The following is a 13616-nucleotide window of genomic DNA, read 5'->3' as shown; positions in this document are numbered from 1 at the left end:
ACCAATTCTCACGTCTCAGAAATTGATTCATGTCACAATTTCGATTTGGCTACAGGCAATTTGAAGGTCATTTTTGACATGCTTGGCGAACATTGACTATGGTAAAACGAGTATCAATCGAAAGCTGACTCTGCACTGATTACGAAAATATAAATGTTATTCCGCTCGTGGCCCTGGAACCCCCACAACCAGCCTCGAATTTTTGATTGTTATGGAGATCTGCATTGGGACGCAATCATGCAGTTTGGCTCTATTGCTCTTGAGCTACTCTCTCGTTTCGCCGGACAGCATTGTTGCGTCCCAATGCCAATCAGGGTAGTACAAACTACCAACCCTGCTCTCCCTCTCACTCTACAACCATGCAATTAGGCACACTATCACTGTCAATTACTTGCGCGCATTAGTGGAAGCCTTGAAAAATTTTATTTCAAAGCGTTTTGCTGGAGTTGATGATAACTGAGGCTGACACTCATTCATACAGGATCACCAGCCAAGGTACAAAATAATCAAGGTACTAGTTCCTCCGCAATCAAAGTATTTAAGACATTTCAATTATACAAGCAAACAATCGAAGCAAAGTTCAATTAGAGCCAACGCAATGACTCAGATAGTCAAGTACTTGGAAGAGACTGATACACGTGTGTAGATTTGATGATGATAGATGTGTAGATTTGAAAGCGATGATTCTTTGCATTTTTGGGTGACTCGAAAGAATGAGTAGTAGGGTTGTCCAAAATTTGGAAAATCTCAAAAAGTCTCCGTGATTGTGTCTCATTCTATAGATTATTGATAAAAAACGACAATTAGCCTGAAAGAAGTTTACAGGAAAGCCGTTAAGATTTCGGTCAAAGCGTTTGAAAGTAGCTGCTCAAGAATGGGCGTGCCACTGACCATAGAACGGCGAGAAGACTAGTAATCAAATAACCACGGCTCTTGATTGGCTAATCGGCTATGCTTCAATGACCACGGCAGCAGCAGCTTGCTGATCAGGTGTTCAAGAAATCTGCTACCGGCGGGGATTCTGAGTGCGCATTGTTAGTAGTTTGGCAGGTGATGATTTAAGATTAATTCAGGACATGTTGAGGTACGAAATACATGATGAACAAACAACACCTGCCTCACAGAAGCTTTTACAGCATGACTGCTTCATTGTGAAGGAAACGGCTGAAGCCTACATGTCGTGTTTTCATCGACAGAAAGCAAAGGCGCTTATGCAAGTGTTAGCGAATTCACTGTTTCAGTACGGATCCACCATCAGTGAATACAAATATATAAAGCTTAACAATGACACTATACTTTGTGTGATCTTATTGGGCTGAAGCTGTAGTATATAGGTGACGTTTTGAATGCTCTAGGGATCGGCGGAATCAGCCGGTTATGCTTGGCCCTTATCAGATGCTTACAACAAATTGAATGCACTTGTAGGCGTTGTTAAAGTCCTTAATGATAACGCAGAAAAGAGGTGGTAATGTACGCACACTCGCACAGGCTGTGCTGGATATGGTATGTCAAAGTCCTTATTGATCCCGCAGAAAAGAGGTGTAAAGCAAAGCACAGACTATGCTGCATATAGTATCCAGCATAGTTTGGATATCATATCCAGCATAACCTGTGCTTACCTTAAACCTCTTTTCTGCAGTATCATTAAGGACTTAGACAACTCTTATAAGTGAATTCCATTTGCTGTAAGTATAACTGCCAAGCATAACGGCCGATTCAGTCGATCTCTAGAACCTTCAATACTTCACTATATACTACAACTTAGATCCAATAAGATCACACAAAGTATAGTGTCATTGTTAAGCTTTATATATTTTTATTCACTGATGGTGGATCCGTACTGAAACGGTGAATTCGCTCAACACTTGCATAAACGCCTTTGCTTTCTCTCGATGAAAACACGACATGTAGGCTCCAGCCGTTTCTTTCACAATGAAGCAACATGCTGTAAAAGCTTCTGTGAAGCAGGTGTTGTTTGTTCATCATGTATTTCGTACCTCAACATGTCCTGAATTAATCTTAAATCATCACCTGCCAAACTACTAACAATGCGCACTCAGAATCCCCGCCGGTAGCAGACTTCTTGAACACCTGATCAGCAAGCTGCTGCTGCCGTGGTCATTGAAGCATAGCCGATTAGCCAATCAAGAGCCGTGGTTATTTGATTACTAGTCTTCTCGCCGTTCTATGGTCAGAGGCACGCCCATTCTTGAGCAGTTACTTTCAAACGCTTTGACCGAAATCTTAACGGCTTTCCTGTAAGCTTCTTTCAGGCTAATTGTTGTTTTTTATCAATAATCTATAGAATGAGACACAATCACGGAGACTTTTTAAGATTTTCCAAATTTTGGACAACCCTAATGAGTAGCCTATGCTCTTCAGTGCGGTTCAAAATGCTTATCAATTCCTGCATCTAGTGCACGATGTGGAACGTGTATTCAGTAGAGGTGGTGGATCATATTTTTACACAATGTAACAATATCATGAGATAGCCGGTAAAATTCGAAAATCTCTATTTGTAATTAATCTAAAATTTTCTTTCATAGCATTGCTTTATACTAGTTGGAATCGAGCCAAATTCGATTTTTTAGGCAATCTAACAATTTTAAGAAGTAGCCGGAAAACTTGAAAAATGTTTTTGAACAGCCCCATTGTACAATTATTTCTCCCATGCTGTAACTGCGATGTAGGCCTGGTCTGTAATGCAATTGGGAAAACCTTAAGTAATAACAAAAGGTATCTGTTTTTTGTCACTGCACAATGCACACAGCTGCATGCACGCTTTTACAGCATGCTGGTTTGGTGTAAATACCTCTACATAAACATGCATCTGTTGATTCTCTATCAGCTGGTATCTTGGCGTGAACTCGTTGGTTCTCTATCAGCAATTTATGAGCTATCGTCGATGTGCTTATCATAAAAACTGAATGCTTGAATTGGTGATGTATCAGAGTGACAAGACAGATATTTGATTTTACGCTCTAACTCAGTGAAGTTATATGTAGCATCGGTAAATGAGGCCAGGACCTGTCCGTTAACTGCCTAAATAAACACGTCCCAAAACTCTAATAGGGACAAAATGAGCATGTTTGGCAAGCTAGGAATTCGATATCACCCAAGCAGGATTGAAAGCATGAGCTGAACACGACTTCAATACTGTGATTTGGACTCGACCCGAGTCATAACAGTATGACTCGGACTTGACCCTTTAAACAGTGACTTGGACTCGGACTCGAGTCGGTGATCAATTGAAAATGACTCGACTTGACTCGAGTCAAAACCACAAAAGTAAGATTGACTCGTGACTCGGAACCATGTGACTTGGTTACAACCCTGGGCACATGTACGTCCTATGCCCACCACATCGGTCAGCAGCTTGATCTAACAGCGATATGCGATACAAAACGATCCTTGCACCCAAGTAATCAAACTATCCTGTGGCATACACGGCATCGTTAGTGACTGCGACATGCATCTCATTCGTACAATATTTGCTTCGACCTGGAAGAACGGCACCTAGTTGGATATACAATATACATTATACATACAAATTATATATGATCTGAAACGTGACCAAAATCAAATTTCTGGGAACAAAGCCCCACATTTTACGATACGCAGTACGATAATCAAATATGTATATAACCGTGTATCGCGGACTCATCATAGACCCCCAGTAAACACAGTACAAACAAAAGATGTAGAAAGCCGAGCCCGATATAGTAGATATTAGATCTCGGCAGGTCGTAGAAAGGGGGATTTTGTGTCGACTCAATTCAATGTCTTTTCCATGTCCTTCAATAATGTAAATATTATGCAGATGCTACAGCCTTTAAACATTGTGAGTAGAATGTAGATCCTACATTAAAAGAACATCCTGATATAATAACCTGTTTTCTACCACTGGGCATAACCTGATCACGGCTGCGTACACACACACACACCACATTATCTACTACATATTAATCACATTTGCGGTAATTTAATTCAAAACGAATTGGCAAGTAAATATTGCCGGTGTAAAAAATGAAACGAACGAAATTACTTATAGGGCCAAGTAGCAATGTATGAAACTATGAGAACAGTCAGTAATCAGAAGGTTTCATCGTCTGGTGATGATAATCCCTCTGGCGTTTTCTTTTCAACACCCTGTAGAAATAAAATGAAAATGACGATTATTAGCTAAGACATTCGTACTGCGAAAATGGCAGAGGTAGCGAGTAACGAATGACTCCTACATTTTTTTCACCCATACTTACTAAAATGGATTTGATTCAGGACTATTTCCACTCAAGTTTTCAAGTTTTTATTATTATATTTTTTATTATTATATGACTAGAGAACTGACTTCAATCGCCACTTCTACTTGATTATCAAGATCAACGATGACTACTTCAGCAATCTTTGAAAACAGCCACTAACACAAAAAGAATTTTTGACTAAAATTTCTTCACATTCTGTCAAAAATGATCAATTCAACAATCCAAATGAATCAGTTATTTGGCAGCTAGTTGGAGAGATACATACTCAAGTCTAGAAAGTGGAATGATACTCTGCCTGGAAAGCTGAAGACCTAACAATATTGTGTACAGAGAACAAAGCATTTGAGTGGCGGCACTGGTATAGACATTAACAAATTATTAGAATTGACAGCAAGATAACCAGCAAGACATTAAAATGAGAATTAGTGCAGTTTCTTAGGCTGTAGTGATACTCAGCCAGTAATTGACTTAGCAGAGAGCAAAACGTAGTAAAAAAAGCAAGCGAAACCTTCGACAAATGATACGATAAAACATTAGAATCGACAGTCTTACTCGAAGCAGAATAACAATCACGAGGGGTTAGAGAACAGAAGCCCGGGAAGTGACCATCAGAAATTACTGCATACTGGCCGAACAAATCCATGACCACTAACAAATGGTCTTTTAATAGTCAATATTGATACCAAATGACACCACTCCTATTTCACTGCAACATTTAGCAAATACAGCGCTGGAGTCAATCTTATAAAGTGCTAACCAAGCGCCCATTAGTTTTCTCACCTACTACTTCGCACTTCGCGGATGGAAATACGCATTAAAGCGAATGGACGCGACTTGTCACACTCTTGCTATTTCTGCTCCCTTTTTCTCTTCCTTCCTCTTGAGAAGAGAAACAGTCGGCCGCGTTTACGGATCGTGAATTCCCGGCTTAAGGGTGATTCTTCCTCCAATGGCCAGCACCTTGAAAATTGAGAACAATGTTGTTGCAAAATGCATGACAATTTGAAAGTTACATCATTCTAATTATTCCAGTTATGGCCGTGAATCGTTACAAGTGCGGTAACCATAAGAATTATTACTATACTTCAACTACAAATACAATATATTGTTTAAAATAATTACCAATTCTTTTACGTTGATCGAGTCCCAAATGGATGAAATATGTCAAAGAATTTGCTAAATTTTTTTGTATAATTTGACAGATTCCGAAATCTTCTCAAAGTGCACCTTTCAAAAATTTAACATCAAGACTCCCAACATTTTACAATTCGAAGTTGGATGGCTTTACCAATACAAGCGAACAGTTTGTATCGCAATTGACAATTATGTAGAGAACGCTGCGAGACATGTGAGTAGGCCTACCCTAAAACGTTTCTGACATGGACATTAGGGCTCTTAAAAAATGACTTTTTTTCTCAAATCGTTATGGCTACTTGATAAAATTGTTAGGTTACCTAATTCAAGCCTACACACCAAATTTGGTTCAATTCCAACCAGTAGCCGCATTGCTACAGGAAAAGAAAGTTTCTATTTATTATATAAAAATAAATAGAAAAAATTTGAAAATTTTCTGTTCACCCCATGAAAGTGTTAGGTTATGTATAGAAACGATGTTCATCAAATTTGGTTCGATTCAAACAAGTGGAAGCGGAGTTATTGCCATCGAAAAATTCGGATTTTAATAAAATAGTATTTACGGTGGGCACCACTATAATAAATAATTAAAGAATTGTGTCACGCTGTCATACTGTTTTAGGCAACCGTTGTTATGCACTGCATTGTTGCTGTGTTCTGGCTCCATTGATGTTATTTCTAAATTCGACATTAATGCGTCATAATTCTCCATCTGGTTTTGAATTCAACTCTGTTTTGCTTCCTTTATCGTGCCGGTAGCTCTTTAATAGGCATGCGAAAAGTTCTTCGGGTTTCAATAACGTTTATCATGAAGGTACTTTTGAAAGCAGTATTAAAATTTTGTACCACCAACCAGTTATTTAATTACTATTTATCTTCAAAGTAATTGCTCATTGCATGAAGCAGGGTTGTAAGACTCGAGTCAGGATTTTCTGTTGACTCGACTTGACTCAGGTCATCTTCTGAAAGTACTGAAATGACTAGACTCATTGCGCATGACTTGAGACTCAGACGGCCAAGACCGACATTTCATGATTATTTCAAAGAATAGTACAGCAAATCGCTATTGGGATTTCGTCTATTGATACTGGTATTTGAAAATGCGGCCAGAAACTGCTAAAAGTAAGGAAAATTCGTATATTATAAATGCGACCCACTCGATATCACAAAAAATATATAAAAAGTTGGTTTAACAAGACTTAAATTGGAAACTGAGCAGCTAACACAATGACTCTGGCTCGAGTCATAATACCATAACTCGGACTCGGCCCTCTGCTCGCTGACTTGGACTCGGACTTGACTCGGTGGTGAATTGAAAATGACTCGAGTCAAAACTATAAAAGTGAGATTGACTTGCGACTCGGAGCCTTGTGACTTGGTTACAACCCTGGCATGAAGCCTCAATAGTTACATGAGTGTGGTGACAAGACAAAGAACACAGTGACATTTGCAGCATATCATGAATGTCTCTTACTATATGTGATCTTGTTCAAATGGAGGTTGATGAAAGCGTATTTCCCATTCTTTCCGACTCTGCTATAATTTCACCAGACTGGCAACCTTCTTCATGATGCTTTTTGCTGACTGACCAATATTGTCGCCGCCAACGGTACGAGTGCAAATGTCTGATATGTCAATATAGGAACAGAATTAGTTGACTGTTCATGACCGTCCACGTTCAGAGTTGCGTCTCAAAGATGCTAAAATAAGCCTAAATATAATCCAAGCAATACGATCGTCCACTTTGACTGACTGAATTTCTAAAAATAATAAACATAACACCTTGATAGCTTCCACATCTTACGTTTATATATACCGTCTGCTATCGGCAAGCATTTGAAAATAACAAGACAGATTCAACATACCACATCTCTTGCAAAGGCTTTTGCTTTCATTCAATATGTCATCAAACTTCTTTAATTCCTCCTTTGTGGTGAGTGGCTTCGTTTTATCATATACAATCTATGGCGGAATAAAAGTTTCGGATAAGTTCTAAAACGAACACAATTTTCCACACAAAAGTCAATTGCCACACGAAATGCCAAATGCTACGGTCCCATTTTACAAGGTATGGCGAGGTAACGTAGTGGTGTACCCTCCATTATAGCTAAACACCAACGAATTGCGGGTTCGAGCCTGACACGTCGACTCCATAATTCCTACCGAAGTGTTGGCCGTTTATCTAGGCCCCTCCTCGCCATCTGATCCGCATAGCCATGTCTTAAAAAGCCTAGGAGTCGGCCGTGCTATAAGTGGGCAGATGGTTGCCGATGAACTCGGCACTTGGTGAATTCGGCCCTCGGGAAATTTTGTAATGAAGTGTATCAACAGCTATTAATATGAATTATTAAACTAATAATAGTATTATCAAGTGATTCGTCAATCTTGTAAGGAGGTCAGGGCATCCGTAGATCACGCAGTCACGGCGTGATTAGATCACGGATTGCGTAGCCGCGGCAAATAACGCAGCGCTCATATACCGACCACGCGCGGTCTGCTTGGAATAGATGGCGTGAGTGACGGGCCTGTGTCGTGTAAGTTTTGAGAAGATGGATCTTGGCGTTGTATGTGAGATCGAAACTGTGGAAGATCAAGCGGCACTTCTTCGTTTATCGATCACGACAAGCCAGTGTTCATCGTCAACAAATGTTTCGCATGATCACGTCAAAATAAATTATTTTTTGCCTTTGGAGAGACGATTCCACTCTGGGGTTAGGGTGTCTCAATAACAGGGTTGAAGGATCCCAAGATTTCGAGATCTACCGCGAGCCACGACACGTTTAAATTTCCTTTTTGATACTGTTCATTCATATTAAATGCATTTCTAATGCGAAGGTGTTCTAGTGCCAATTCCTCCAAGGGCCGAGTTCACCAAGTGAAGAGCGTCGCGTTATTTCCCGCGATTACGCAATCTGTGATCTAATCACGCCGTGACTGTGTGATCTAAGCATGCCCTGACCCCCGTACAACATTGACAACCACTCAAAGTGCCAAGTTCACCGGCAAACATTCCAGTCATTCCAATCATGGTGACCGGTACCGCTACGAGATCTACCACGGCCGAATTCACCAAGTGCCGAGTTTGTGCGGACGAATTCACTAAGTGCCGAGTTTACTGGTAATCGGGCAGATACGGAATGATAATAATAAGAACCGGCCTGGTGTAAAATGACCAGTGTAGTCGAACCACCACCATGAACACCACAAACAAACAAACAAACATCTAACATGGAAAAGAAATTACCTTTACAGCCTTTGACAAACACAGTTACCATTGAAATCAGCAATTTAGGTCTTATTCGAAAGCAGAATAACAGCTGTTTTAGCGGACATATCAAATCAAATGTTGGAAAGTTCATGTAAATTAGCCCAAAATATTATCTTACTGTGACCATATTCTATCAATATGGTCTGGCTAGCCAAATTCTCTGGGCCAACATAAACAAGCTGCGTTTGGTTTCCACGATTAATAATCTTGTCACTGGATTCGAGGTACAATTGCACTCAAATATCAAATTTTGCTCCATTAATCAACATCAAGTTGAAAATGTCCATTCTTGCACCAACTTTTATAAAATCACGTATCAGTGTTCTACAGGTATGTATCCATATGACTTATATACCTAGAAAATTCAAGCATAAATATTATGATATACCGTAGGTATAGGTACCGGTAATTCAGATGTTTGAAGCGACTTGGACAACTAGATAATTATAGTGGTCTAATTTCACTAAATTAGAGCGAAATGCCAGCAACATAATTGTAATCTAATTCGGAAAAAACGGTTTAGCTCTAATTCTAGCCTGGAAAAGCTGAAACTTTTCTATAGTTGTCTACACCTGTTTGCAGAAAGTCAAACAGCTCTAGGCGTCATATACTACAGGCAATTCGAAATACCCCATAAGCTATATGTTACTGCGTATATACCTTTAACCCGCTACCTCAGTCAGTCACAATTCCTATATATTTACGGCATTTACCATACAGAAAGAGCGAACTATGCCTGGCTGCGACCTGTTGCGCGTCAAATCTTTGTCCGGCGCGATGACGTAAAATTTGAATCGCCGAAATATTCTAGAAGTCACGCATCGATAATCATATTCCTAAACGTACAACATCTCACTTATTTAGTTATTCTCTGAATAAAACTATTAGCCATACTCGTTGAACATGCGAGATTACCGAAAGAGCGAATATATATATAATGAAGATCATATATATCAGAAGAAAACAAAACTGTTCGACCTTAGAGCAACAACACGAATTCCGCTTGGAAACATTACTGGTCAATCCTCTTACCATGGGCACTCTGATAGAATATGCCCTACTAACCGGTCGAGAGTTATAAAGACATAAGGGATACCTGATACTCTCATCATAGATCTGGTGCAAAAGACCATTAGAAGTCGAGCACCAATATTAAACTTATACAACAACAACAACAACACGAATATACAACACCGGTGACATCCTCACGCAATAAAACGAAGGGAGAACATTGTTTTCTAATGGATAGAACGAAGCTACCGCATGAGATCGAACAAAACCGGATAGGAATTCATCGTGATTGAATGTACCGACAAAGTCATCCTTTCTACGTATTTTAGTCATACCAGCGAGAGATAGAAAATTTGCATTATTAGGTTAACTACCGGATATAACGAAGCCTAATGCATGAGATGGAACCAGGGTTGTAACCAAGTCACAAGGCTCCGAGTCACAAGTCAATCTCACTTTTATATTTTTGACTCGAGTCAAGTCGAGTCATTTTCAATTCCCACCGAGTCAAGTCCGAGTTCAAGTCAGCGAACACAGGATCGAGTCCGAGTCATGGTATTATGACTCGAGTCCGAGTCCAAGTCATTGTGTTGATTGCTCAGTTTCCAGTTAAAGTCCTCCTAAACCCACTTTTTTTAACTCTGTTTGGTGATATTGAATGGTTCGCATTTATAATATATCAATTTTCCTCACTTTTAGCAGTTTCTGGTCGCATTTTCAAGCACCAGTACCAACAAACGAAATACCAATAGTGTGTTGGCTTCGAAATTACAATGAAATGTCGGTCTTGGCCGTCTGAATCCCGAGTCAATGACTTGCTTCGAGTCATGCGCAATGACTCGAGTCCAAGTCGAGTCAATACACAGATTGACTCGAGTCGAGTCGAGTCATGTCCGCATTTTGAGAAAATGACTCGAGTCATTACAACCCTGGTTGGAACAACACCGAGTATGAATTTATTCTGATTGAATATAACCACAAGACCATCCTACTACGTATTTTAGACATTACCTCGAGACTTAGAAAATCAGAACCTAATCGAGATGATCCCGGATGATCCTTTTACGGTTTTGTGTTTGCTGGGAGAAAGGAAGGATTGTATCAGCCTGGCATTATCCAATTCAGGGCTATTGAGCAATACGAAAGATAACAAACTCAGGGTTGTAATGACTCGAGTCATGACTCGACTCGAGTCCGACTCGAGTCACGATTTTCTGATGACTCGACTTGACTCGAGTAATTTTTTCAAAATACGGAAATGCGCATGACTCGAACCAAGTCATTGACTCGAGACTCAGACGGCCAATACCGACATTTCATTGTAATTCCGAAGCCAACACACCATTGGGATTTCGTCTGTTGGTACTGGTACTTGAATGTGCGACCAGAAACTGCTAAAAATGCGAAACATTCGATATCATCAAACAGAGCTATAAAAAGTGAGTTTACCAAGACTTTAACTGGAAACTGAGCAGACTACGCAATGACTTGGACTCGGACTCGAGTCATAATTCCATGACTCGGACTCGACCCTCTGCTTGATGACTTGGACTCGGACTTGACTCGGTGGTGAATTGAAATGACTCGACTTGACTCGAGTCAAAACTATAAAAGTGAGATTGACTCGTGACTCGGAGCCTTGTGACTTGGTTACAACCCTGAACAAACTATGGAATTGTTTGCAACTATTACATGTCCTATAGCGTTGGGAAGACATGTCAGACCGGGGGAAGCACCGGCCACAGCGAGCTACGAGCTGCTCTGTGGCCGGCCACAGAATGTTACGTGGATTTCACAGCTTTTCTGGAACTTGAAATAGTATTTTCCACATATTCTTGGTTCTTTGATTCCGTAATTGTTTCGTTTGGGTACTTTCAATACGGTATTTAGTATGGAAAACAAGAAAACAGGTAAAATGACCGCATATCGACCGATCCAGTATCTCGATGGAACAGATTATGCATTCAAGGAGGTATATAGTCGAGTCTACTTATGCGTACATCGAAAATTGGCAGTGAATTAAGACAAATTCCCAGTACAGTATTGTATTATTCATCAGGGCAATCCACGAAAGATTTTAAACTGCCCCTACAAACATCCTTAAACTGCATGATCAAATATATATGTATTAATTATTCGCATCGCAGACTCATCATAAACGATAAACATGGTTGAAAAATGAAGGACATTATCATCATCATATTGTTTAATCGTAGGTTTGCATATTTACAAAATAAAACTAACTATACAATCGATTGCAACTGCAAAATGCACAAACTGCACATTGCACATCTTACGGTTGAAAATCAGTATCAGAACGGGGGAAGCACCCGCCACAGCGAGCTCTAATCTGTTCTGTGGCCGGCCACAGAATGTCATGTGGATATCACAGCTTTTGGGGAACTTATAGAGATTTTCTGACAGATATCTGTTATACATTGTTTTTCCAATTCTATGCAGTTGCATACGATTAGCTGTGACGAGTGTCAGTCGAATATTTAGGTCTATTTCTATAAAAATGATACAAATCAACACTTACCAGTTATCAGTTTTGATAATATCTTCATTGCTTCTAGCTTTCTATACCATTATTTCCTGTTTCATTTAGCGGATATCCCCCTTTTTAATGCATTCTTTACATCATTTTTCGTGTTTCTAATCGATATATGGAGACTATTTCAGATCGTTTCATCTTCTTCCTATCGTTTCATTGTATCGCTATTCTTCTGGTATTATGGGTGAAAATGCATATAAACTGAGCTAAACTCTCGCTCTCACCTAGTTTTATTTACTGTACGCCCATAATAGAACATAATTGATCATGCATTTGACCACGATTGGGCCACATACAGTACTTATCATCGATACTAACTTGATATATTGCAGCCGGCCATGAGAATGAGTTGGACATGGCCGGCCATGGAAATTTCATGGCCGGCCATACTGAAATTTGATGGTCGTCCATGAAAATCACCATGGCCGGCGACAGAATAGCACTTTTCATGGCCGGCCACGGAATATCTGTGGCCGGCCACGAGATATTCCGTGGCCAGTAAGTGGCCACGGGAATGCTGAAAGTCCGTCTCATAAAAGGTAAGCCCATTTTAATGAAGTTGATTCTTTGATAGTAGGCTGACATTATAGGAGTCCGAGTTACTGTTATGTAGTTTAGTTACTTCGTTCAATTAGCCAGAAATTGCATTGAAGCGATTTCAGTCGGACTATTCAAGATTCAGGCTTACTATAAACGCCAACGGGAAGTTCCAAACAAAGGATAGTACATTCTATGTAGTAAGGATGGTGCGAACGTGAGATTCACGTACGCGTTCGGTATGTGAAACTCAGGAATTCGGAGGTTATCGTTCACAAAACTTTCGTGGGTTTACAGTAACTCTGTAAACCTTTTTTCGTATATTACAATTTGTCACCTCATTATATCATGTTTGGTTGAAATTAATTCCATTTCAGGGAAGCGGGTGGCGCAGTTGGTTAAGCGCCAGCGTCACGACACCAATGGCAGTGGTTCGAATCCCGGTTCGGACTATGCGTCGGAGGTTCTATGGGCTCCTCATCGCCGACCTCACTGCTAAGCAGTGACTTAAAAAGCCCAGCTACAGTGAGTCGAGCTATAACTCGGCAGCAACAGAACCGATGAACTGCTGAAGCGTGCGTGAGAGAGTGCAAGAAACAAAAAAGTAAAAAGACCAGAAGAAATGCATTGAACCGTTGAATTATCATGTCGTGGAGCACAAAGCCTTAATCAGGCTATAAGCACCACTGTTGTTGTAATAATAATAATAATAATAATTCCATTTCAACGTCGGACCACTCTCTGATTGGCACTGGAAGCATGACACATGCTCAACACTAAACCAGAGTGCTCCGTACCCATTAAAATATATTTTTCGAGTTGTTAGAAAAGATTGCTTGTAATATCCAGC

At 40.0% G+C, this 13616-nt stretch overlaps 1 long non-coding RNA gene across 1 annotated transcript; it reads right to left on the bottom strand.

Moving 5' to 3' along the window:
- Positions 1 to 3849: 3849 nt before the first annotated feature.
- Positions 3850 to 5216, bottom strand: LOC145445132 (uncharacterized). Its single transcript, XR_013916895.1, has 2 exons — positions 5043 to 5216; positions 3850 to 4149 (listed from the first exon to the last, which is right to left on the bottom strand). It is a non-coding gene; the product is annotated as an uncharacterized LOC145445132 (long non-coding RNA).
- Positions 5217 to 13616: the final 8400 nt, after the last annotated feature.

This window comes from Botryllus schlosseri, chromosome 8 (assembly GCF_051294905.1).
Source record: "Botryllus schlosseri isolate E-star chromosome 8, Bs_hap1, whole genome shotgun sequence".
NCBI lineage: Eukaryota > Metazoa > Chordata > Ascidiacea > Stolidobranchia > Styelidae > Botryllus > Botryllus schlosseri.
Note: the sequence above shows the minus strand (reverse complement) of the source record. Positions and strands in the feature narration are given on the sequence as shown.